At 38.8% G+C, this 25,770-nt stretch overlaps 1 protein-coding gene across 5 annotated transcripts in view; it reads left to right on the top strand.

The window, feature by feature from the left end:
* Positions 1 to 3,698: 3,698 nt before the first annotated feature.
* Positions 3,699 to 25,770, top strand: part of LOC127444907 (FERM, ARHGEF and pleckstrin domain-containing protein 1-like) — a 141,141-nt gene continuing 119,069 nt past the window's right edge. For all 5 annotated transcript variants that reach the window (XM_051704557.1, XM_051704559.1, XM_051704560.1 and 2 more), the window contains exon 1: positions 3,699 to 3,855. The gene's annotated coding sequence lies outside the window, so the exon portion shown is untranslated. The remainder of the gene's footprint in view (positions 3,856 to 25,770) is intronic.

Raw genomic sequence — 25,770 nt, forward strand, 5'->3', positions numbered from 1 at the left:
AAACAGGCTGCATCTGAAACCAGGAAAATGCTGCCTCCGGAGGCTGTATACGGGGGTAGGAAGGAATCAAGGCATGTCCAAATCCAATGTTTGCGTCACATCCTGTCTACTGTGATACCTTCATCTGATCGATTTTTGACGGCAGCATAGATGTATCCATTGCTGCCTATGAAATCCCACAATCCTCTGCTCCCAAATCCACAGCGGTTGAGCTGAAAAAAATAAAAAATGCCAGCCAAAGAGGCAGCTGATAGCCAGTTTGTGTATAAATGTAAGTTTTTATTCGTTTTTTCCAACTTTTCCATTTCTAGGGAGAAAGTAGTATTGTAGTTATTAAATGTACACTTGGTTATCGCCAAAACTCTCTTGATTTTGTTCTAGGTTATTAGACCATTGTGGTTCAGTTAGATGAATGAAGCAGATGCGTTACCTTTAGTGGACACCAGATGGTGTTAATCAGTTGCTGATATCCTAGCAACGATGTGACGTTATGCTGCCTCAGTAGCCTGTCCAAAACCAGTTCCTGGAGGTACCATCATACGCAAACACTGTTGAGTCGTTGACTGATAGGGCAGCGAGGCAACAAGACAGCTACCTTTGGTTTCGGACGCAGCCTAGTGTCACAAAGCAGTTGCAGTGCGCATGCGTTGAATGCGTTCCTATTCGTTTGAAGTCAGAAAAGTATACTCACAAAGGCAACGCGGTCGACCAGGCGTGAGGCGATCTGGAACATGCAAAAACAAAGTATACCTGGGCCTTAAGTCTATCCCTCACAGCCTTTTCATTCACGTCAAAAATGAAATATGATGCTACTGTGGGAAAAAAAAGTCTATGAAAAAATCTGATAATGCAAGAAAACAGTGTTTAAAGGTTTTGAGAAGTAAAAGCATTTACAGTAAGTAGGTAATCAAAACATACCCCAACCAGAAGCCCTGGATGAGCAGAGAGGTGCACCTCCTACTGAAGGCACAAGACACTGCATTCAAAACTGGAGACCGGGAAGCCTACACATCTGCCAGGGCCAACCTGAAGATGGGTATCAGGAAAGCCAAATATAGGTACAAACTGCAGATCGAGGACAACTTTTATAGCGCTGATCCCCGATGCATGTGGCAATGTATTCAAACTCTCACAAACTATAAACCAACCAACACCTTCCTCTTAGATGAGCTTAATAAATTCTATGCTCGCTTTGACCAGGACAACTCGGAACCTTCCATTAAAGCCAAGTTACTCCCCAAAGACATACCACTCACACTCTCCATCAGTGATGTGTGCTCCACACTGAGCAGCGTGAATAGACTCAAAGCTGCTGGCCCTGATGGCATCCCAGGTCGTGTACTCAGGGCTTGTGCTGAACAGATGGCTGGGGTCTTCACTAACATCTTTAACCTGTCCCTAGCTCAAGCAGTTGTCCCCACTTGCTTCAAAACTACCACCATTGTACCTGTGCCTAAACATGCTGCTGCTACAGCTCTCAGTGACTTCCGTCCTGTCGCTCTTACCCCTATCGTTGCCAAGTGTTTTGAGAGACTTGTTCTTTCCCACTTCAAAACCTGCCTGCCCCCAACATTGGACCCACACCAGTTCGTCTACCGCCCCAATAGGTCAACTAAGGACGCCATCACCTCAGCTCTTTACTCTGCCCTGACCCACCTGGACAATAGCAATTCCTATGTCAGGATGCTATTTATTGATTTCAGTTCTGCCTTTAACACTATCATCCCATCTAAGCTGATCTCCAAGCTCACTTATCTTGGTATCAGCACCTCCCTCTGTAATTGGACCCTGGACTTCCTTACTACCACAGTCTGTTAGGCTTAATAACCACAACTCTTCCCCCTCATACTGAGCACTGGTGTACCACAGGGCTGTGTGCTGAACTCCCTCCTCTACTCCCTCTTCACCTATAACTGCGTTCCTGTGCATGGCTCAAACTCCATAATCAAGTTCGCAGATGACACCATGGTGGTAGGCCTGATCAGCAGTTATGATGATACGGCCTACAGGGATGAAGTGCAGCACCTAGTGAAGTGGTGCACTGACAATAACCTTGCTCTCAACACCCAGAAGACCAAGGAGCTCATTGTGGACTACCGACAGACCAAAGAAAACCACGCACACACCCCAGTCTACATCAATGAGGCCAAGGTGGAGCGTGTGTCCAGCTTCTAGTTCCTAGGTGCCCATATCTCCATGGATCTCTCTTGGGCACTTAACACCTCCTCTTTGATCAAGAAGGCGCAGAAGCGTCTCTGCTTCCTAAGGAGACTTAGGAAAGACAGCCTGTCCTCTCAAGTCCTGATGAACTTCTACCGCTGTACCATTAAGAGCATACTAACAAACTGCATCACAGTATGGTACGGAAACTGCACAGTCTCAGATCTGAAAGCCCTCCAGTGGGTGGTGAAAACCATCCAATACATCACTGGTGTCCAGCTACCCTCCATAAAAAATAGTGCTGCCTTCGGAGAGCAAGAAGTATCATCAAAGACAACTCTCATCCCAACCATGGACTACTGACCCCTCTCCCATCAAAAAGGCGCTACAGGAGTCGCCGCTGTTGCACTAGCAGACTCAGGAACAGATTTTCCCCTTAGCTGTCAACCTACTGAACTCAGTAGCCAAGCGCCGCCCCCCACCCACCAACCAAAACTGCTGACTTCTCTATTGCACATTCTTGCCCTTTCTTAATACTGCATAACACTTGCCACTTGCACAGAGTACTATTCTGTACTCCCCGTAACTACAATAACTTTATGCCTATATACAATATATTTACTTGTATATATTATACATTTTTTATTTATTTATATATATTGTATCCTATATGTTACTAATTATGTATAGTAATATAGATACATGTGTATATATGTTGCATTTTTGCACATTTCACTTCTGAACCACTTTATACCTCATAATGTCGCTGCACTACAATATACATCTGCACTATTCTACATATCTACCACAATCGCAACTACACTTTACCTGCATTTATTTATTTATTATTATTTTTATAATATATTTGCACTTCTGGTTGGATGCTAACTGCATTTCATTGGCTCTGTACTTGTACTGAGCACAATGACAATAAAGTTGAATCTAATCTATATCGGTTCGTTCATACTGTTCATGTGAAAGAATCGGTTAAAATAAACGATTCACTTAAAACCTCTCGCAGACATCACAGCTGTTCCGTAATATAAAATATGGTGTTTTATTAGTTGTATTTACTAGGTATATGCCTACATTTGTCTATTGTATTTATGTTCAGAGTTATCATCCTAATGTAGATATTCATTGTTTTGTACCAGATTAATTCTGCTATGATTTCAGAATTAAATAATATTATCTAATTTTATTCTAAATAAAATACTTTTATTATTAATATCAGAATAGATATAAATATATTTGTTATATTATAAAAAAAAAAAAAAAATCTTTCTTAGGCTGCGTTGAAAAATTCCCATTAGGATCCTTTCAGGATTGTTTCCAAATCCCATTGAAATCCCAGTGTGAATCCTTTAGGATTATTTGACCAAACCAGGGGCAATAATAAATCTACGGCTAGGTGGCGCTATTTCTCATCAGTACTTCATAAGACTGTAATGCGTGTGCTGAAGGCTGGAGGCAGTGTTTCATTGAAGTCTATGAGCCTGCGGCTTCACACACTGGGATCCATCGCTCAGTCATGGCGACCGGGAAGGCGGCGAGTTGCAGTGCTTCCCGCGAATAGCCAGCGAAATATCGATTAACCGCGAGTTCAGCGCATGCATAGTGGCTTATTCTTACAGAATACGATTTTTAAACATACTTACGGACATATCCACGTGGAATATTTATTCAGGAAAAAAGGTAAGGACTTTATGGTTTATATGTTCAAACCGAAATGGACCGGCCGGTTTTACTTACAGCGCGAATAAGAGTTACTATTAATTCTACGATCGCTTGATACGCTTTTACATTGTCGCGGTCTCCATGGTTACACGATCAAATCTCCTTATACCTCTACCGTTGCCACGCGTCATATCGTATATTAGTGTACAGTATTTCCACTGCTCACCTTTGAAGACCACAGCTTTACTATAGTAATATTTGATCTGTAGTTTACTGTAGTTTTACTCAAGCTTTAAAAAAAAAAACATAATGGTAATACCGTGCTTTAGTGACATATTTCCATGGCAATACCATATTTTCTTTTTTTTTTTTTTTTTTCTGGACATAAACAATGATCTTAGTTGAAGTACTCTGGAGTACATGACATCTGATACCATCACTGCTCCATAGTAAATGTCTGCTAGGGTTACATTGCTTTTACATCAACATATATTTCACCAATGCAGCATCATATAGAATTATTTATGTGTATTTATGGAATTTTCTTGTAGATCCTATTGTCATAGCCCATTGTATAGCCTAAAGTAACCCAATAAAGTAAGATCATTTCTTTTATTGCATATGTTTTCTACATTGATTTAGGGAATAATTGTAATGATGTTGTAATTAAAGTGGATGTGGGATGTAAACTGGGCTGTAGCTAGTGGGGTGAAAGATGGTAACGATTCTAGGGGCCCAAAGGTCCAGGGGGGCCCACGACAAATTCAGAACTGTATTATTTTAATAGATAAGGGGCCCAGAATTACTTGCTACAGCCCTGGGTGTAAGGGTGCTGCTGCTGTTCATTTGCACCTTATGGACTCTCCCTGTTGCATGAATTCTTGATACTAGTAACACACAGACAGTCACTGCAGCTTAACCTAGTAACATCGGAATCTCAGGGATTACTCGACTAACCTACATCTGCTGTGCCACTGTAACAACACGGCTAAGAGTGGAATACTGCCAATCTTTTACCAGATTTACAATGGTAATCATAGTTTGCCAATATACCACAAAAACTATAGTTTTGCTATTTATTTTTATATTTTTTTCCATCTTCAGATTTAAAAGCAGCATATTTTGTGCCATAACTATACCTTTAACAATCATGCGTTTTATAGACATTTACCATGGTAATCATCGTTCTCCAGGCAAAATACCATAGTTACAAGTTATTGATACTGCTGTAAAATCATAATATAGGATCTCTCTTTCAAACAATGCAAGAACCTTCTTTTTTTAATTTATTATTTTAGTACAGCTGTGGATAGTAACAGATAATAACAATAAGTGTAGTAAATGTGTTAATTTGGTGTCACTTTCAGCAATATTTATGATGTTAAATTTAAAAGCATAAAGACTATAAAAACCTCATAGATGTTTGTAATAACATAAATTAGGCAGTTTAACTAGAATTCTACTTTAAATGTTTAAATGGTTTTTGCCCATGCAAAAGTTAACATCATGATGCTAGGATGTTCTGGATGGTTGCGAGAACATTTCTAGGTGGTTGATAGGATGTTCTGGGTGGTTGCTAGGTGATTGCCAGGATGTTCTGGATGGTTATGAGAACATTTCTAGGTGGTTGATAGGATGTTCTGGGTGGTTGCTAGGTGATTGCCAGGATGTTCTGGATGGTTATGAGAGCAATGCTAGGTGTTCTGGATGGTTGCTAGGGCATTTCTAGGTAGTTGCTAGGATATTTTGGGTGGTTGCCAGTGGGGCTGGGCGATATGTCTTGAACAATTAAATCTCGATATTTTTCAGCCTATTGACGATATTAAATATATATGTCTCGATTATTATGTATTTGCTCTAAAATAGCTCAAAAATGTTTTTGTTTTTGATCAGAGTTACCATCATTTCATCCAAACAGCCATTGTAGCCAAGTAGATTAAATATTTTAAAGACATTAAATAAAAATCGAATAATTCGTTTTTTATTAAATAAACACAAGGGAGAATTAAATTCAATAATTTTCATTGATATGTACTTTATATTTATATTTCATACACAATGATACATAGTAGCTTAATAAAAAGCATTATTTACATTCAAATGTTTTTACTGTGCAAAGCTACTTCACTGACTTCTTTTTGAAACCCCAGTTGAACATTGCATAATACTAAATTATTACTGTGGGACACATCAGGTTGATTATTATAATATAATGCTGAATTATTATTAATTCTGATTATTAGATTTGTGTTATACAAAAGTAATATATTTCTGTCCTGTTTACTTAATCTTCACCTGGGGGCTTTTATTTTGACACCGAAAGTGCTGTTGTATTTACTTCAACTTCACAAGTAGCTTTTATTTTGACACGGCAAAGTCAATGTGTATTTGATAATTTACAATGTTCTGCATTTCCTGAAACTAGGGCTGCCCCAGACCAAAGATTTCCCTAGTCGACTAGTAGTCGTTAGTTTAAGCCATTAGTTGACTAGTTGTCGCACGTTTATGATATTAATTTAATTACTTATATATTTATTGGGGGCATCAGAAAATGGTTTGAGTTCCAGGGCTGAGAAAGAATGTTATAAGTAACATTGCTAACACTGTTCTACATTACAGAGAAATACTAAACTGTAATAATGAGCCTTTAAAATATACATTTTACAAGCGCACGCACGAAGCGATAATGATTCTGAATGTGTCGGAAAAACCAGCAAGGAGACTGTCTGAACATTTTGTTAATTTATAGAAAGAAATGCACATTAGGTTTGTGCTGACAGACAATGCTCTCGGGGATCGACGGTGGTCAGAGTGATCGCCAATAGCTGATGCCTTTGACGATGCCAAGATGATATTTGGCTCGTTTTCCCATTAATGTATTAAATTATTATTATTATTAGGCTATCATTATTATTAAATTAATATTACAAATAATTTTCCCGTAGACCCACAGACATGCGCTTGAAGAAACACACTTTATTATATTATTAAGAACAGGTGACAGAAAAGCCATCTATGCGCATGTATGACACGCTGTTTGTACGGAGGCGTGCAGTCTCGTGGAACATGTGCATGTACAAGGTTCTCACTCTTTCTTTGTTTCTGCCTTCTGAATTTTTTTTTTTTTCTGCAAGAACAGTATTGTCTATGAGTGCTGCAAATTACCTCAGACATCTCAGCTCAGGAAGTGCTTTGAGTTCAGTTCGCTTTATTTCCACAGAGCAGTTCAGTGTGACTAGGGATGCACTGATACCACTTTTTCTCTTCCATTCCGATATCTGAAATCTCAGTATCGGCCGATCCCGATCCGATGCCAGTGTTGTTTTTTTGCATAATCAGTTTAGAATATCTTTACATTATTGTGTGGAACTAATTGGGTGTGCTCTTTAATATGTAAAGAATCACAAACCTCTAACTACACATTATTTCAATATAAATGTATAGCTTAAGAAACACTTTATTTTTAACTAGTATACTGGATAATGTAGCAGCAAAATTAACAGTAATTCCAGTATTAGTCATCAGTAGAAAAGAAGCCGTTTTTATTTTTGTATTTTTTTTATACTTTTATCTGAACTTTAAAAGATTAAGATCTCTTTTTTGTTCAAGTTGTAAGATATCAGCTCACTTTTTCATTCACACAGTTATTTTTTGGAACCCATTCAACTTAAATATTTTTGTAATTTGTAAACAAATGATAATAATAATATATTATAATAGTAATATATTGTAATATATCTCAATCATGCACCTTTTGTCACGGATCCACCAGTCTCTTTCTTCCTCACTGCCATCAGCGCTCACTCTCCCCTGAGTTCTGATTACATGCACCTGCATATCATTAGTGGCTAATCAAGGACTGCATATATACCCCTATTTCACACACACTCTTTGTCTGTTCTCATCGATAGTATCTCTGAGATTCCACACCTTTCTGCTATGCGAAACATACCTGTGTCTTCATTATTGCCTGCAAGTATCATAAGACTGTTGTGAGTTATCTGTTCATCGTGTCTATACCCTGTCTGGATATTACTCACCTGCTGTTTGCCGCTCTGCTCAACTGGATTTACTCACAATGTTTACATCACTGTTTCAATCATCTGTTTAATAAACCCTGCTACTGAGTTCATATCTCTGCCTCTGTCTCTCCGTGACACCTTTAACTTTTAAACCCTCACACTTTTATTTTGACATTCTGAACTCTCCAGGAAGTCCTGTATGTGTCTGTTTGTAGGAAAGTTCGCAATAGTTCAATTCGCTTCGTATTCAAATTCTGATAAAAATGCACCTCTGGTGCCATTCTGAATGCATATAAGTGAACCAAACTATTGAGCATCTACATCTGAGATGTTGTTAGTGAATAGTGCTCAAATATCGCGCACCACTGTAAAGGCTAAAAATAGCTGCGAGTGTGTGTGTAAACGGAGCAGCGCCATTCAATATCGCGCTGGAGCTGCGCATTCATTTTATGTATTTACTTTTGTGATTCACCGAGCTATCGCGCGTCTTCAAGTGGCTTTGAATAAAATGCATGAGTCTTATGAACTACTTTAATTGTGTTTTAATGGTTCTTTTATTTCATTTTTTGAGCTTGACAGTAACGAACATGACTAACACACAGTATCGGATTTGTGCATCCCTAATTGTGACCACAACTCTGCAGCCTACATCTGTGATTAAAAGATAAAATAATACAAAAACACGTTTACCTCGAACCATGATTTATATTTCAGTGATTATTATCATCATTATAATTATTATTTTTACATTTATAATAGATTTTATGTCTTCATTTGTGTAAGTAATTTTCCGCCTGCATGTTTAGACGGATACTTTACTGACGGTAAAAGGAAAAGGGGTTACTTATATATATGTATATATATATATTTTTTTTTTGATAACTTCATTATTTTAATTGCCTTTGCATTTCATTTGGAGTGCAATTTGAATTTAGATATCCGAAAACATGTAATCTGAGAAGGTAAGTGCCATATCTTATGCTTCTGTTTTGACTTATTGGAAACATTGATGTTTTAAAATAAATGACATTACAGAGTCACGTGATGCCATGCGAGGAGCGGACGTATGAATGGTGAGCTCTGCACACTTTGCTAGTTTTATTAATATTTGTGTCATAAACCGGGGAGATTCGATACAACCTGATTCTTAGCTGTTCAATGAAGACAATATGTCAAAGAATTCAAAATCCTCAGGCTCTGGAGATATTAAAAGACACTTATGTGCTCAAGCTGATTCCCCTGAGAAACAGGCCGAAAGCCCCGGACTCAGTTCGGACGATGAACTGAAAGAAATCCGGCGTGAATTGATGAATGTGTCGGCAATGCTGACGAAGGTCGTTGGTTACACGAATGTCGACAAGCGGATTGATTGTCTGGAGTCATCGGAGAGTAAATTAGCAAACTGGGCACCTTTTCGTTTTTTTTTGTGCTGGTTCCACCTAGTGGCTGGAGTTTGTTTCGTGTAATATTTCTTGCAGGACATTGGAGTGAGTTTGACTGCCCGAAGAACTGAACGGCCCATTTTTTTCCCGTGCTGGTTCTGCCAGTGGCTGGAGCTTGTTTTGTGAAGGCACACACCTTCGAGACAGTTAATTGGATGAATCTACATTTTTTTTATTTATTTTTTTATTTTGCTTATTGGCTGGAGTCTGTTTTATAGATTATCTTCTGTTGTGTAATTCTGTTTTACAAATTTTTGTATAGACACACTGGACTTGAGCAATTCGACGGCAAAGTTGTCACGGGGGCTCTCGTAGGCATACATGGACTGTTTGAGTTTAGAGGAATGGACGCCGGTTGCCGCTGTTGTGTGCGGGGTTAATGTGCACCTTTTTCTTTTTTCAGTTTTTTTTTGTTCTGGGGAAAGTTTGGGGGTTGATTGTTGCATCAATGTGGAATGTGGTCTTTGACACGATCTATTTTTTTCTATTATGTCAAAATGTCAAATGTTAAAATGAATGGATTGTCTCTCTCCACGTGGAATGTGAATGGGCTGGGGCACCCCATAAAAAGAAGGAAGGTTATTACTTTTCTTAAATGTAAGAAATATGATATTGTGTTTCTTCAAGAAATGCATCTTTCCCTGCAGGAAGCTGAAAAATTTATGAAACTTAATGGCCAAATGAAAGCACATTAAAATCATCGTGATATTCACTATATTGGTCAATTTTACATTGTCAGCAAAATTATGTCGATTATCTCATTAATATTTGATATATCGCCCAGTCCTAGTTGCCAGGGCATTTTTAGGTGGTTGCTAGAATGTTTTGGATGGTTGCTAGGGCATTTCTAGGTGGTTGCCAGGATGTTCTGGATTGTTGCTAGGGCATTTCTAAGTGGTTGCTAGGATGTTCTGGGTGGGTGCTAGAGCATTGCTAGGTGGTTGCTAGGAAACTCTGGTGGTTACTAGAGGTAAACCGATAGTGGATTTTTGCCAATAATGATAACTAATGTGGTAGGAAAGGCAGATAACAGATTAATCGGCTGATTTTTAAAAAATTTTTAATGATGAAACGATAAGACTATCGGCTTAGATTTTTGGCGATAATGATTAGTGGTCGACCGATATATCGCCGAGGCTGATAAATGTTCCCGTTTGGCCAGTTGGTTTCTTAAGGCCATGAGGGTGCAGAGAATTGCCTGCTTGCATGTCTCAGACACTCCTTTACATGTAATCGACCAATCACAGTTCGTTTTGTTGTTACGTGCCATCGTGTTACTACAGTAATAGACTGGTGTGCAACACAGTCTCATTTAAACGGTCCGCATATAAGAGCCACGTTGCGTAAAAGTGCTTGCCTGTTTCATTCTCCATCTCTCTCCTCAACAGTTCCCTGTATCTCTTAACTGTCTTGTCTAATGATAAAAATGCAAATATCAACAAAACTTTCAAACGTATCAAAAATACCATCTGCAAATATGAGGATATCTCATTTAAACAGATGTAATTCATGATTCTCACAAAATCCAGCGTTTTCTTCCTGTCCAGCTTTCATCTAAATCTTCCTCTGAAGCATGTATTCCATCAGCCAGAATAAAAAACTTCAGGATAAGGATCAAATGTTCCTCTAATAATTCACAAATCATGATGGTCAGTCTGTGATAATCCAAGCAGGTGATCCACGGCGTTTAAACACTCAGTAGATTGCTGCTGCTCGTACTGGATCTGCACGAGCACGTGAGTGCAACCGAAGTCTTTCTAGCAAGTCAGTCCACTGTCGGCCATATTTGAAAAGCTCTCAGGAGGCTATTTCCAGTCATGACAGTGCAGCTCCCATCTACTTGAATGGGGAAAGACCGAAATCTCAAAAATGGTTGGTGAAGATTACGATCAAAGAACATATTTCAAATCAGCAATAAAATGTGATAATATTGGAATCATAAATTGTGATTCTTTACCTCCTATTATGCTAAAACACGCAATTTTCCCAGCTTGTATAACTAATGTGCATGCGCGTTAGTGAGTTGATTGACAAGCTATGTCTGTGTCTAAAAGGTGATTGGCCCTTTTACCTGTAAGCAGGGACTTCCTTTCTACATTGGGAGCTAGAGCTTCTTGGTTGGGCGTTCCAATTTCTCCCATTCATTTAAATAGAAGTGGCCCATCTCTGGTGCAGCTTCAAAGTAAAAGTGCTTCATGTGCACTATGAGTAAATGCCATGTTCACTGTGTACTGTATACAGTTGGTTTGATTGGGTCTTTTATGAGAAAATGGGATTGCTAATGCACAAATGCAATCCATTGTTGTTGGACTACTGTGTGTACTGTTATTCCCTTCTTTCTAATATATTAACAATTTCTTCTTGCAGAAATAAATGACAAAAATTTCATGACTAAACAGAAATCAAAAGAAACTGCTATCTACCATTTAAAATAATCAAATCAAATCACTTTATTGTCATTCAACCATATACCCAAGTGTAACAGTGGGTGAAAGTCTTGGGTGCAGTTCCAAGCAACATAGCAATCATGACAGTGATGAGACATATACCAATTTACAATAAACATCAGATTTACACAAGACAATTTACATATCTAATATACACATAATTACATACAACACAATATACAAATAATAATAAACAATGTACAGTATACAATACACACAATATAGAATACACATACACATAATATAGAATACACAGTATACAATAAAATTAGTATATATAAAATATACAGTAGGTTGTATTGTGCTGTATTGACATTCAGCTTAATGATGGCATTGAAGTTGTGTTGCCACACAGTCATGTGTGTACAGGGAATACAGGAGTGGGCTGAGAACACAGCCCTGCGGGGCTCCAGTGTTGAGGGTCAGTGATGAGATGTTGCTGCCCACTCTAACCACCTGGCGTCAGCTTGACAGGAAGTCCAGGATCCAGCTGCACAGCGAGCTGTTTAAGCCCAGAGCCCGGAGTTTCACATCAAGCCTGGAGGGCACTATGGTGTTGAATGCTGAGCTGTAGTCTACAAACAGCATTCTCACATATGTGTTCCTTTTTTCCAGGTGGGATAGAGCAGTGTGTAGTGTAGATGCAATGGCATCATCAGTGGAATGGTTGTTGTGGTATGCAAACTGCAGTGAGTCCAGTGAGGCAGGCAGCACAGAGCAGATGTAATCTCTGATGGGGGTCAGAGCAACAGGACGCCAGTCATTTAAGCAAGTGATTTTGGATTGCTTTGGTACAGGCACAATGGTGGACATTTTAAAGCATGTGGGGACCATAGACAAGGAGAGGGAAAGGTAAAAAATGTCTGTATAAACACCAGCCAGTTGGTTCGCGCATGCTCTGATGATGCGGCCCGGAATGCCATCTGGACCTGCGGCTTTATGGATATTCAACAGTCGGAAGGATCGGGTTACATCTGCTACAGAGATAGAGAGTGAACTAACCTCTGTAGCTTCGGCCGCGAAAGCTCTCCGCGAGGGTGGTGTTATTTCCCTTGAAACAAGCATAAAAAGTATTAAGCTCATCCAGGAGAGAGGCAGTGGTGTTCACGGCGGCATTTTTATTACTCTTGAAGTCCGTGATGATATTAATTCCCTGCCACCTGCTTCTTGAGTTGGTGGTATTGAACTGTCCTTCGGTCTTGTCCCTGTACTGGCGTTTGGCTGCTCTGATAGTTTTGCAGAGGGCATAACTGGCTTGTTTATGCTCCTCCGTGTTCTCGGAATTAAAAGCAGAGGTCTATGCATTAAGTGTCGCACAAACATTGCTATTAATCCATGGTTTTTGGCTAGGGTAGATCCGCATAGTTTTGGTCGGTACTACATCATCTATGCACTTCCTGATGTTACGGTATCAGCATAGACCTCGATGTCGTCATCAGAGTGGACCGGAACATCTCCCAGTCCGCGTTATCAAAACAGTCTTGTAGCATAGAATCTGATTGGTCCGACCAGCACTGGATCGTTCTGAGGGCGGGTGCTTCCTGTTTCAGTTTCTGCCTGTATGAGGGCAGAAGCAGAATGGAATGGTCCGATTTGCCAAATGGTGGGCGGGGGAGGGATTTGTAGCCATCCCTGAAGGGAGAGTAGCAATGGTCCAAAACCCAGTCCCCTCGTGTGTTGAAACCGATGTGTTGGTAGTATTTCGGTGCTATTGACTTGAAGTTGGCTTTGTTAAAGTCCTCGGTCACAATGAATGCGGCCTCAGGGTGCGCGGTTTCCTGCTCACTTATACTCCCATACAGTTCCTTGAGTGCCCGGTCTGTGTCGGCTTGTGGCGGGATGTACACAGCTGTGTAATGACTGCTGTGAATCCCCTTGGTAGCCATAATGGTCGACACAGAAGCATGAGAAATTCCAGATCAAGAGAGCACGGGTTCGAGTCTGGAATCTCCGCAGACATCCAAGTTTCTGTAAGGCAGATAATGCAGCAGTCCCTCGTCTCTCGTTGGAAAGAGATCCGTGCTCTATGCTCGCAGAGCTTGTTGTCCAGAGACTGAACATTTGCCAGTAGCATACTGGGTAGCGGGGGTCGATTTGCGCATCTTCTTAGTCTGATGAGAACGCCGGCTCTCCTTCCCCTTTTCTGGCTGCGTTTCCGTGGCCGGGTTGCCCAGACAAATTGTTCCGCTGGCGTGTTTGAAAACAGCGGGTCGGGATTGAGGTATTTAAAGTCCGGTTTTCAGTGTGCTATTGCAGAACCAATGTCCAAAAGTGTTTGTCTATCGTAGACAATAAGGCACTGTAGACAAAACAAACAAAAAACTGCAGTATTGGGTCAGAGCTTGCAACACAGCAACCATACTCGACGTCATCTTGAACTTAAATACAATCTTATTTAAAAAAATATATATTTTAAGATTTGTGTGAAATTGAGTAAATAATAGTGCTAAGTAAGATTTATTTATTTTTTTAGCAATTTTATGTTTGTTATTTATTATATTAAATTGTGTGATATATCGACATTGTATCAGCCTATATGCCACCCTGCTCTCTGGATATCGGCATCGGCCATTAAAACACCCATATCGGCCAACCACTGATAATGATAATAGTTCCACAAAGCAACTATCGGCACCGATTAATCTGTAAAACCGATATATTGGTCTACCACTAGTGGTTACTAAGGAATTTCTAGGTGGTTGCTAGGGCATTGCAGGGTGGTTGCAAAGCTGTTCTGGGTGGTTGCAAGGACATTTCTAGGTGGTTGCTAGGATGTTCTGGGTTGTTGCTGGGGCATTACTAGGTGGTTACTAGGGTGTTGATGGGGATTGCTAGGATGTTCTGGGTGTTTGTTAGGGCATTGCTAGGTGGTTACTAGGATGTTCTGGGTGGTTGCTAGGGTGTTCTGATTGGTTGCTTACTGGTCAGTCAGATGTCTTTCATCCATTTTCTCATCCAACATGTGATATGTATAGTCTGATTACTTTGAATAGCACACCTCAACAATCCACATGATATGAAGTTGAAAGTTTAATACTTTGATTTTGGAGTTCAAATCCCAAATCCTTAGTAAAAGCAATAGAACTTGGTATGTTTGCTTTAGCAAACACCCCTAACTGGACAATATGTTGAGTTTTGTATTTTGTTTGCATTTAAAATCAGTCTAGAACATGCTCTGGCCTTATAAAATACAAATACATCCTTTTGAGACATTCATGACTTTTCAAAGGGTGCTTTGTGGAGCTGTCTGGTCAAAGGCACACTTCACATCAAACTCAAGGCCAGCGGTGTTGGTGTTGATCCATGCGTTCTCTTGCGTACATTGAGTGTGTGCATATATCTGCCTCATGGAGTGGCCACTGTTTAAAGCCCATCCACCTCGCCAAACACAGCTATGGGAAATTTCAGGCAAACAAGTTGAATGGCATGTTAACTCACTCGGTGAGCATGAGTTTGGGAACATAACCCACTGTGAAGCAGCTTTTGTTTGGTTCCTCTTTAGCTTTGCTCTCTCTTCTCTACAATGGGTGTGTGAGTGTTCGTATAACATGGAAAAAGAAAGATGTTTGTTTGTTTGGTTTAAACAAAGTATTTGTTTAGAACTGCATACAATAAAATACCCTGTTTTAACTTAAGTTTCAGCTCATAAGCCTTAAAAATGTACTGTGGCTGTAATGTGATTGAGGTGGTATCACATGGTTTCACATGGTATTACCATGGCACTTTGATATACCCAGGTACTTCAGCTAGCTTATATGATACTCCAGATACATCAAAGAATGTCATAATTTACCATGGCACATTCCTAAAAAACATGGTTTTACCATGGCACATGCCCTAAAACATGGTATTATCATGGTAACATGTCTAAAAACATGATATTACAATAGTACCATGTCAGTATGTGGTATTACCATGGCACCATGTCCAAAAACGTGGTACTTCCATAGTAAATTCCCCAACACAGGGTATTACAATAGTACAGTGTCCAAAAACATTGTATTACAAGGTACCATGTCCAAAACCACAGCATTACCTTGATATTTGTCCAAAAATATGGTATTACCATTGTACAATCAATGTCCAAAAATGTGGTTTTACCATAGTACCAAAAACATGGTATTACAATGGTGGCATGTCCTTTAACATGGTATTATTATGGTATAACATCCAAAAACATTGTATTACCATGGTACATGTCCATGAACATTGAATTACCATGGTACCATGTCCAAAAATGTGGTACTACCATGGTACCATGTCCAAAAAACATGGTATTTTCACAGTACATATTCTAAAAAAAAACATGGTCTTACCATAGTACTGTGTCCAAAACATTGTATAATCATTAGTGGTCCGAAAACAGAAAAATGCTGCCTCCGGAGGCTGTATACGGAGGTAGGATGAAAATAAGGCATTTCAAACTGTTTGGAGACCAGTTTCCTTGAGAGTTCCATTCATTCAAAACAGCTGTCAGTTAAGCCATTAACTGATTAGGCAGCAAGGTAGCAAGTCAGCTGCCTAAGTTTTCGGATGCAGCCCAAGGTAAAAGCGATTCACGTGTGCTGTAATTAAATGTATTATTCATTATGCACTGTATGTACAATTGGTTCGATTCTGTATTTTTTTAGTTAATGCTAATGTGGACATGCCATCTATGGTTGCTGGACTACTGTGTGTACTGTTATTTCCTTCTTCCTAATATATTAACAATTTCTTCATGTGCAAATAAATTACAAAAATTTGATGACTAAACTACCATTTAAAATACAATATTATTTTTTAGTTTTGTGTGAATTTGACTAAATATAGTGCTAAATAAGAAAGAGAGAGAGAGAGAGAGAGAGAGAGTGTGTGTGTGTGTATATATATATATATATATATATATATATATATATTTACACATACACAGTATATATTAGCAATTTTATGTTTGTTATTTACTGTGTTAAATTGTATGATGTATCGGCCACTGGATATCGGCATCGGCCATTAAAAAACCCATATCGGTCGACCACTAATTATCATAGTATATGTCCACACAATTTTAATTTTTTTTCTTTTTTAACTACGGTAAATGTCCCAAAAGCTGTGGTAATATAATGGCATCATGCCAAAAAAACATGGTAATTCTGTAGTACTTGTTGTTGTTGTAATTTGAGTTAGCCTAGTCAAAGGGTACTATTTCTCCAGAAATACTTCTCATGTTTTCCCTCAGGCGAGTTGTTTATAGCTTTGGCATGTTAATACGACCTTCCTTCTGTATTTGCATGCCTCCTACTTTCAAAATTTTGGCTAAAGGTTTCCAGTTTAGAGTATATCTACATCGGTTTTCCTTTCGCTTTATTCGCCAACTAATTTCTCAACACTCAGCACGACGAGAATATTTTGGTTGTGCCTGAATTGTTTCCTGCTAATGGCCAGTTATAGAAAGAGGATCTGTCACAAATTAAAGCACATCAGAATAGGGTTATATAATTGTAACCTTATCAATAGTCATTTCCCTTGCATGAAGCATCACTGTTACTGTCATAAAATGTTTAACTGTAGTATTGCAATACTTCTTTATACACCAGATTGTGTTGTACTGATTTGTGGGAAGTTATTAGCACATCTAAAATGAGAAGCTCAACTGTACTGCGTGCAGTTATAGGAATCTGATCCCTTGTCTTTATGCTTGTCTGATCTCTCCTGGGACAGATTATGGGTTAGGAAATCATGTGAAGACGAAAACGTTCATAGTGAAACCCCTCTGAGAGTGTACTGTATTACTTGAGTGTGAGACAGTCATTTGTGTTGAATCTATACTATGTCTCTGCCTGCAAAGAAAGTTGATTAACCTGCAATTAGAAATTGTCTGTAATTAGACAATTAACACAAAAAGTTGTGCAGAAATTGTCTTGTGTGGTTGTTTCGAACCAATTACCAGGATAAGGACATATATGCACAGTTTACCCAACAATGCACTCAAAAATGAAAAGAAAAAGAACTTTCACTATCGTCAGTTTTACTCAATCTTCCCATGTTCATATTACTAAAAACAATTATGTAACCAAGGGAACTTATACTGATCAGCCACAACATTAAAATCACCTGCCTAATATTGTCTCCCTTGTGCTGCCAAAACAGCTGACCCGTCGAGGCATGGACTCCACAAGACCTCTGAATGTGTCCTTTGGTATCTGGCACCAAGTCTTTAGCAACAGATCCTTTAAGTCCTGTAAGTTGAGAGGTTGGGCCTCCATGGATCGGACTTGTTGGTCCAGCACATCCCATAGATGCTCAATCGGATTGAGATCTGGGGAATTTGTAGGCCAAGTCAACACCTTGAACTCTTTGTCATGTTCCTCAAATCATTCCTGAAATTTTTTTGCAGTGTTGCAGGGCACATTATCCTGCTGAAAGAGGCCAATGCCATCAGGGAATACCATTGCCATGAAGGGGTGTACGTGGTCTGCAACAATCTTTAGGTAGTTGGTATGTGTCAATGTAACATCCACATGAATGCCAGGACCCAAGGTTTCCCAGCAGAACTTTGCGCAGAGCATCACACTGCCTCCGTCGGCCTGCCTTCTTCCCATAGTGCATCTATGGGAAGAATCTCTTCCCCAGGTAAATGATGCACACGAACCCGGCCGTCCAAATGATCTAAAAGAAAATGTGATTCATCAGACCAGGCCACCTTCTTCCATTGCTTCATGGTCCTGTTCTGAAGCTCACGTGCCCATTTTAGGCACTTTCGGTGGTGGACAGGGGTCAGCATGGGCACTCTGACTGGTCTGCTGCTACGCAGTATATAAAGGGGGAGACTTATTGTTGAATGTTTTGCAATGTTGAGTAGGGGTGTAACGGAATGAAATGTTCATGGTACGATAACCTTCACAAAAAATACAGCGGTATCACAGTATAAAAGGAATAATTCACCCAAAAATGAAAATTCTCTCATCATTTACTCACCCTCATGCCATCCCAGATGTGTATGACTTTCTTCTGCTGAACACAATCAAAGATTTTTAGAAATATTTCTCATCTCTGTAGGTCCATACAATATAAGTGAATGGGTGCCAAAAGTTTAAAGCTCCAAAATCCACATAAGGGCAAAATAAAAGTATTCAAGAAGACCCCAGTGGGTTAATCCATATTTTCAGAAGCGAAATGATAGGTGTGGGTGAGAAACAGATAAATATTTAAGTCCTTTTTTACTATAAATTCTCCTCCCTGCTCAGTAAATTCCCACTACTTTCAATTTCTGGTGTTTTTGGTGATTCACATCCTTCTTGCAAATCGCCCCCTAATGGGTAGGGGGGAGAAAGTATGACAACAAATGACTTAAATATTTATCTGTTTCTCACCCACACCTATCATATTGTGTCTGAATACATTGATTTAACTGCTGGAATCATACAGATTAATTTTATGCTCCCTTTATGTGGATTTTGGAGTTTCAGTATTTTGGCACCCATTCACTTGCATTGTGCCTACAGAGCTGAAATATTCTTCTAAAAATCTTGATTTGTGTTCAGCAGAAGAAATAAAGTCATACACATCTGGGATGGCATGAGGATGAGTAAATCATGAGATAATTTAAATTTTTGGGTGAACTATCCATTTAAGGTGCCTTGCTAAAATTATTAGAAAAATACAGCAACGAGTCATCTGACTGGATGATGGCCCAAGATGTGATGTTGGAGCATTTTTCTGAATGAATAAATGAATACATTTGTAATCTTTATAGTTCGTTGATGTCGTCCCTAACTGATTTTTGAAACGCAGGCAACATGATAAATTATAAAACATAGGGTGGCCTATATTAAAATATGAGGTAAAGTATAGGTATTTCCCATTAGGTGCATCTTGTGAATGAAGGAAAAACAATGCCAAGTGAAATGGATAAAGTGATGCTTGTTTTTTTTATGCTGTTTTAGAATATAATAATAAAGTCATCTTGTTCTCCCCCTTTATGATAACATTAAAACCACTCGTTTTTCAATTGTTTTGCGCTTACATCTCTATGCTCTTTGCATATTTTCACACAATATACAGATTTACATTTGAAATAAAAAACATAATTTCTATCATTTTTGGGATACGCTGTTTGTCTTGCACATCCACAAATGTCTGACTGGCTTGTGTCTAACTGGCAAGTTTCTAAAAACTTTAAACTGTTTAGATGCAACAGATCTTCCACATCGCTGGTGTTAGCATTTCATGCTGTTGTTGCACTTGTGGGCAGTGGCGGAACCAGCCACCCCATTGGCCACCCCACTCGCAACTGCCGCTTTGATCATTTTTTGTCTTGGGCACAATTTAGTTTTTAGAGGTGGAACTGTCTCTGTACAACCGCAACACACAGGAGTCTTAATGTGCGCACACCATGGTCGCCGCACCTCTCTGTCCCGGGTCACTGTATTTGTAATGTTGATGATGCTTGGTGAGTCTTTTAAATAACCATAATATTCCCACACAGTGAACTTCAGCTGCTTAGCGGAGGGAAATAAAGGTTCAGGCTTTGACATTTCAATGCACTGCACTCTTTCTGCTGTGCAGTTCGCTCATGTGGCCTTTAAAATGAAGTGACGGTTCAGTGAAACAGGAGACGTGCATCACAATTTAGAGATTTATTTTATCAAGTTTCTATGATGCTGTGTAAATATAGCTGATTATCTCTTAAATTAACTGATGTTTACAATGGAAACTGTCATTCCTTTACTTGGATTTAAGAAAAAAAAAAGGTTGAGGACCAATACGTTTGAAATATTCTATGTATTGCTTTATTATTGAGCAATTGCTGTGATACCACCAAAGCATAGTGACCAAGTTGCACTCAGTAGTGCTTCCCACCAGCATGTGTTAAGTATGCTACTATAACATTTCCTTTCTTAGCTTGCATATTAGTGATGGGAAGTCCGATTCATTTCCGTGAACCGGTTCTTTCGGACGGTTCGTTTCAATGAACTGGTTCATAAAATTATTCAGTTGTTTTTTCACGTCATCATGTAATGACGTAGTACATAATTCCAACATCCAACGTCAAGGTATTCATGCTGAAACATTCAAATAAAGCTACATGTGAATGCATATTGCTGATTACCTTTCATTCAGTTGAGTTATAACAATAAGGGTGTTTATTGTAATCAGTGATTTATTCTGTGATCCTGCATGTCGAATAGCCTACGACTGACAAATATTGATTACATCTTTAATAAGTTTCCTACATTAAAGTTTTGCTTCTAAAGCACCCAATACAGACATTGATGCACAAACGTGGATATGTTCTAAATGCAAATAAGGAGAATAAACTAGTCTTAATCAACCAACTCACCATATCATGATCCATCTTATAACAACTTAAAATATAAACTGCATGCGCCATAAACAATAGTAAAATTAATTTACATCTCTCAACTGAAAAGTTTTTGTATGTTTTAATAAAATGTTTATTTAATAAAACTAGTCATAAGCATATTTACATTGTTTTATTATTAAAGAAACTTACATTTCACCCCAGGCTCATTCAAATACTGGGTGCACGCATGCTCATTACTTCTGGGATCGACTCTTTCATTGGTTTTTGGTTATTTTTTAGTCTTAACATGATCGAAAACGTCTGATTCAGCATGTAGGTTTGATTTGTTCATTTCGATCAGGTTATTTGGTTCAATAACCGGTCTAGTAACTCATAAAAGCAATCAAGCTTGTGAGTCCAACGCCTTAATTTCGAACTCAGTCTCAGGCTACTAGTCATCAGCATTTAGAATCATTTTAGTATGTGGTTGCTTATACATAAGTTAATGAAATTCAGATTTCTTGAAAATTTCCATCACATTTAGCTACACAATTCATTAAGTCTAGTTAAAAAATGCAAACATGCCTTGATTATTTTTGAACAAACTTTTACACTATTTTAGTTCTTGCATTAAACATTTTGAATCTACTTGGCTACAATGGCTGTTTGATTGAAATGGTTCCGCTCATTATAAAAATCACCCTTGTGACATTTCAGAGCAACTATATGCTGTAAATACTGAGATATAGCCTATACGTATATTGAATGCTGTTAAAAGGCTGAAAAATATCAAGATATCCATACATTCAAATGGCCCAGCTGTCTAATTTCCGCTCACTGCTTAGGAGCTGTTAAAAATGAGTGAACTAAAGATAGCACTGAAATGATTAAAGATAATGAACAGACATTTGTCATAATGTTTCTGTAAGTGGGTTTTAATGACTCTAGTTTCAGTGGATATCTAGTTTGGAAGTCTCTATGTAAGTACGTCAGTTTATTCAGGCCTGCCGTTTGTATTCCCATTGTTAGAATGACGCGTCTTTGTGTAATTAAAGGGATGTTCTGGTATAGAGAATGGGATCATGATGTCAGCCTAAGTGAGCAATGCAAGGCATTGTGGGATTTTAGGACATGGAAGCTACGGTAGAGACTGAGTAATAGTGGAGGTAGACGTTGCGGTGGTGTTTATATTATCCAACTTAAAAACACAGTGGAATGGTGAAAGCTTGCTGTATTATCAACTGCCATAACCGTTCTCACCGGTGTGGAAAACGTATTTGCAAATGGAGTGCGATTTTTCAGCTTTCCAACTTGGAAGCAAAACAATGGAACTCAGGTCGGCGAGTTAAAAAAGAGGCGTCGTGTGGCATGGGGAGCAGCTGTAAGATGAACAAAGACCACCTTCAGCAACATTTCCCGACACGTTCGTTCGTGTGTTCACGGCATTTTCACACAGGTAAGTTATAATCAAAACACATTTTGCAATGCAAACATGACTTAGGGTTGTTGCTACACAGCTAGATTTGCACAACTAGCTGGCTGCATATCTACATAACTAATCAAATATTATTATTTTTTTTTTTCTTCTTCAGGCAAACCAGCCTATGAAATGCTAGAGTGTCATCCTGACTGGGTACCGTCATTACACCTCGGGCACACAGAATACAAAGCAACACACTCTGGGCAGTTTAACCGGAGGACAAAGAGACAGCAAGCTCTCACAGGGAACAGCACTGCACCTGCAACACCACTGGATCTAGCTGGCCAGAGATCAGAGATGGATGAAGCTGCACCAGCAGATGTTTTGCTGGAGCTGCAACAAAAGGACAACACTGGAGAACAGTAGGAATGCAGTTTTTGTAGCCACAGGCGTGCCGAAATTAACCGCTTGTTGGAGGAGAACAGGATACTGAAGGAAAAGCTCTCCCAAAGGAAGATGGATTAGCATTTCTTGAAAGATGATGACATGAAGGTCAAGTACTACACTGGGCTTCCATGTTTTGTTGTTGTGATGGGTGTGCTGACGCAGCTTCTTCCCTGCTTACCACAGACAGACCGAAAACTTTCGCCTTTTCAGATATTCGTCTTAACTCTTATGCACCTGAGGCTGAATCTGCCAATCCAGCACATTGCACGCCTCTTCTACATAGACCGAAAGACTGTGTCCACCACGTTCAGAAACACCATAGGTGCAATGTTTACACACCTCAGCCCTTTGGTGCACTGGCCAGAGAGACATGTGAGAGAGATGCCAGAGAGATGTGTACGCACCAATACACCAAACTAAGTGAGACCGTACCAGTGAGCATGGTGCTCCCATGTGAAGGCGAGGACATGATATTCCTTGACAAGATTGTGACTGTGTGCTGTGCCTTGACCTATATGTGCCCCAGTGTTATGAAACCATAAACCATGACATAAACCATGTGAACTGAGTATGAACTGCATATGCTGCATTAACAGCGTTATTCATATGTTGCATACCAGGTGTTACCAAAATAAATGATTGAAAAGTATTTCAATTCTGAATCTCTTTATTTGTGTAACATAATATGCTGAAGTAAATATGTGTACAGTTCGCAGTAACATTGTAGTGCAAATACAACAGGTAAAAGAAGTAAAGTGGCAGTGTAAGCTTCAAGTACTGACAATTAAGATAAAAAAGTAAACAAGTAAAACACAAAAGGTAAAATGAAAACCTATTGCACTGAAAAGTTCACAGTATCAATGTAGTGCAAATACAACAGAGAAAAAGTGTAAAGTGGCAGTGTAACCTTCAAGTACTGACATGTCAATTAAAATAAAAAAGGCAAATATTTAAAAAAAAAAAATCACCCGACCATTCTTTGTGTTCATACGGATTGAGCCTGTTAATTTCCTTTTATTTTCTCGAAGTAGCGCTCCTTTGCTTCCTTATTCAGCTTCTCTCGGTAAGGAATCTTGCACTTGATCTTTGCTCGGTCCATTTGTGTTTTATCTCTGTTGATCTGTGCTTGTTGTCGCTGTGTGCTTCTACAGTCTATATGGGTGTATCCTAAAATAAGGCGACCGCTAACCAGAATGCAATGCACCATGACGTAGTTTCCCATTCTCTATAGTGAGGTTTGGTAATAGAGAAGCAGACACTAAGTAGTTAACAAGTAAATTAAAGCTCTGCTTTTCAACAGAAGACACTGTCCTAAAAGGGTCTGTTTTTGGCGGGCAATGAAACTGCCAGCCGGCGGATTAAAAGTCCCTGAGGAGCCACTTCTCAATTACTCATTCAGTTTAAATGTGTGTAACCAGTAACTTAGGGATTGACCAATCATTTTGGCCAGGCTGATAAATTGGCTAAAATCAGCGTTTTGAGATTATCTGCATCCATTATCGGCTGATAACTGTACCCTTCATGGCCGAAAAAGAAGTATTTTTTTTTCCATGGATAATAAAGTTTGTCTGTCTTCAAATATGTTTTAGTAAATTAAATATTGCATAAAATAAGTGTTCATTTAATTGAATAACTATAATTGAATTGTATTTTGTGTACATACACTGTTGAAATATTGGCCCATTTTGGTCAGGCATACCTCTGTGTAAAATGCAGCATTGTTTTTGGCTTCTTTTTTCACAGTTTCTCTGTCACCTTCTGCTTCAACACACAAAATGTCAAACAGCACAAGAAAATCAATATCAAAATGACATTTTCATCATCATCCATCCATCACAAGAAAGCACAAGTCACCATGTTATTTCAGTCCCGTGTTCTGATGTCTCGTGTCGTGTGTAGCAACACAACAACGCTCCCTCGTTCCCTTGATGATCAAAGTGTTGCTGATTGCTGATAAGCCTTCTTGATCAGCCGTTACCTCATTAACATCAGATTCAGTGGATATACTGTCAGGACTCGCATAACGCCACAGAAAAGACTCACAAGAGCTTTCAGAGTACTTGGGTTATTATTTACCCCATTACACTAACATGGCTCTCTTTGACTGGGCCTCTTTGAGAATAGTTCACCCAAAATACAAATTCTGTCATCATTTACTCACCTCATGTTGTCACAAACCTGTTTTTTTCTTCTGTAGAACATAGAAGGTGAATTTTTGAGGAATATCCTGGTCCGCTAATTTCCATTTAATGAAAGTGAATGAGAACAGAGGCAGTCAAGCTATAAAATGAGAAAAAATACCATAAAGCATAATAAAGCAGTCCAAGTGGCTTGTTCGCAATACTCTCAAGCTATACAACAGTTTTGTGTAAGGAACATACAAATTTTTTTTACTGAAATGTTGTTTACTGAAAATGTTTCCCCTCCAGTGACCTGTTAACCACTGCTACCGAATCAATCAATCTGATTCGTGAATGAGTCCATCAGATCGCTTTTGAGAACTGGGTTATAAGATTAATTGAAAAGATCCAACTCAATGAATTTTTTTTTTTTTTTTTTTTTTTTTTCTTGCTTGAAGCCCCAATCTGCCAGGATATTCTTCAAAAATTCACCTTTTGTGTCATGCACACTGCAAAATTTAATTTTCTTACAGAGTATTTTTGTCTTATTTTCTGGTAAAAATATCTAAACATCTTTTAAACAAGAAAAAATTACTTAAGAAGTAGAATGATAAAAGACATATAGTCTTGGTTCAGAGATCTAACAAAATTGGTGGGGTTTATGCTTAAAACAAGAAAACAACTATTTGCCAATTGGAAAGAAAAATAAACCTGTTTTCCATTTGAATCCAGTTTTCTTTAATTACCCC

The sequence above is a fragment of the Myxocyprinus asiaticus genome, chromosome 8 (assembly GCF_019703515.2).
Source record: "Myxocyprinus asiaticus isolate MX2 ecotype Aquarium Trade chromosome 8, UBuf_Myxa_2, whole genome shotgun sequence".
Classification (NCBI taxonomy): Eukaryota; Metazoa; Chordata; class Actinopteri; order Cypriniformes; family Catostomidae; genus Myxocyprinus; species Myxocyprinus asiaticus.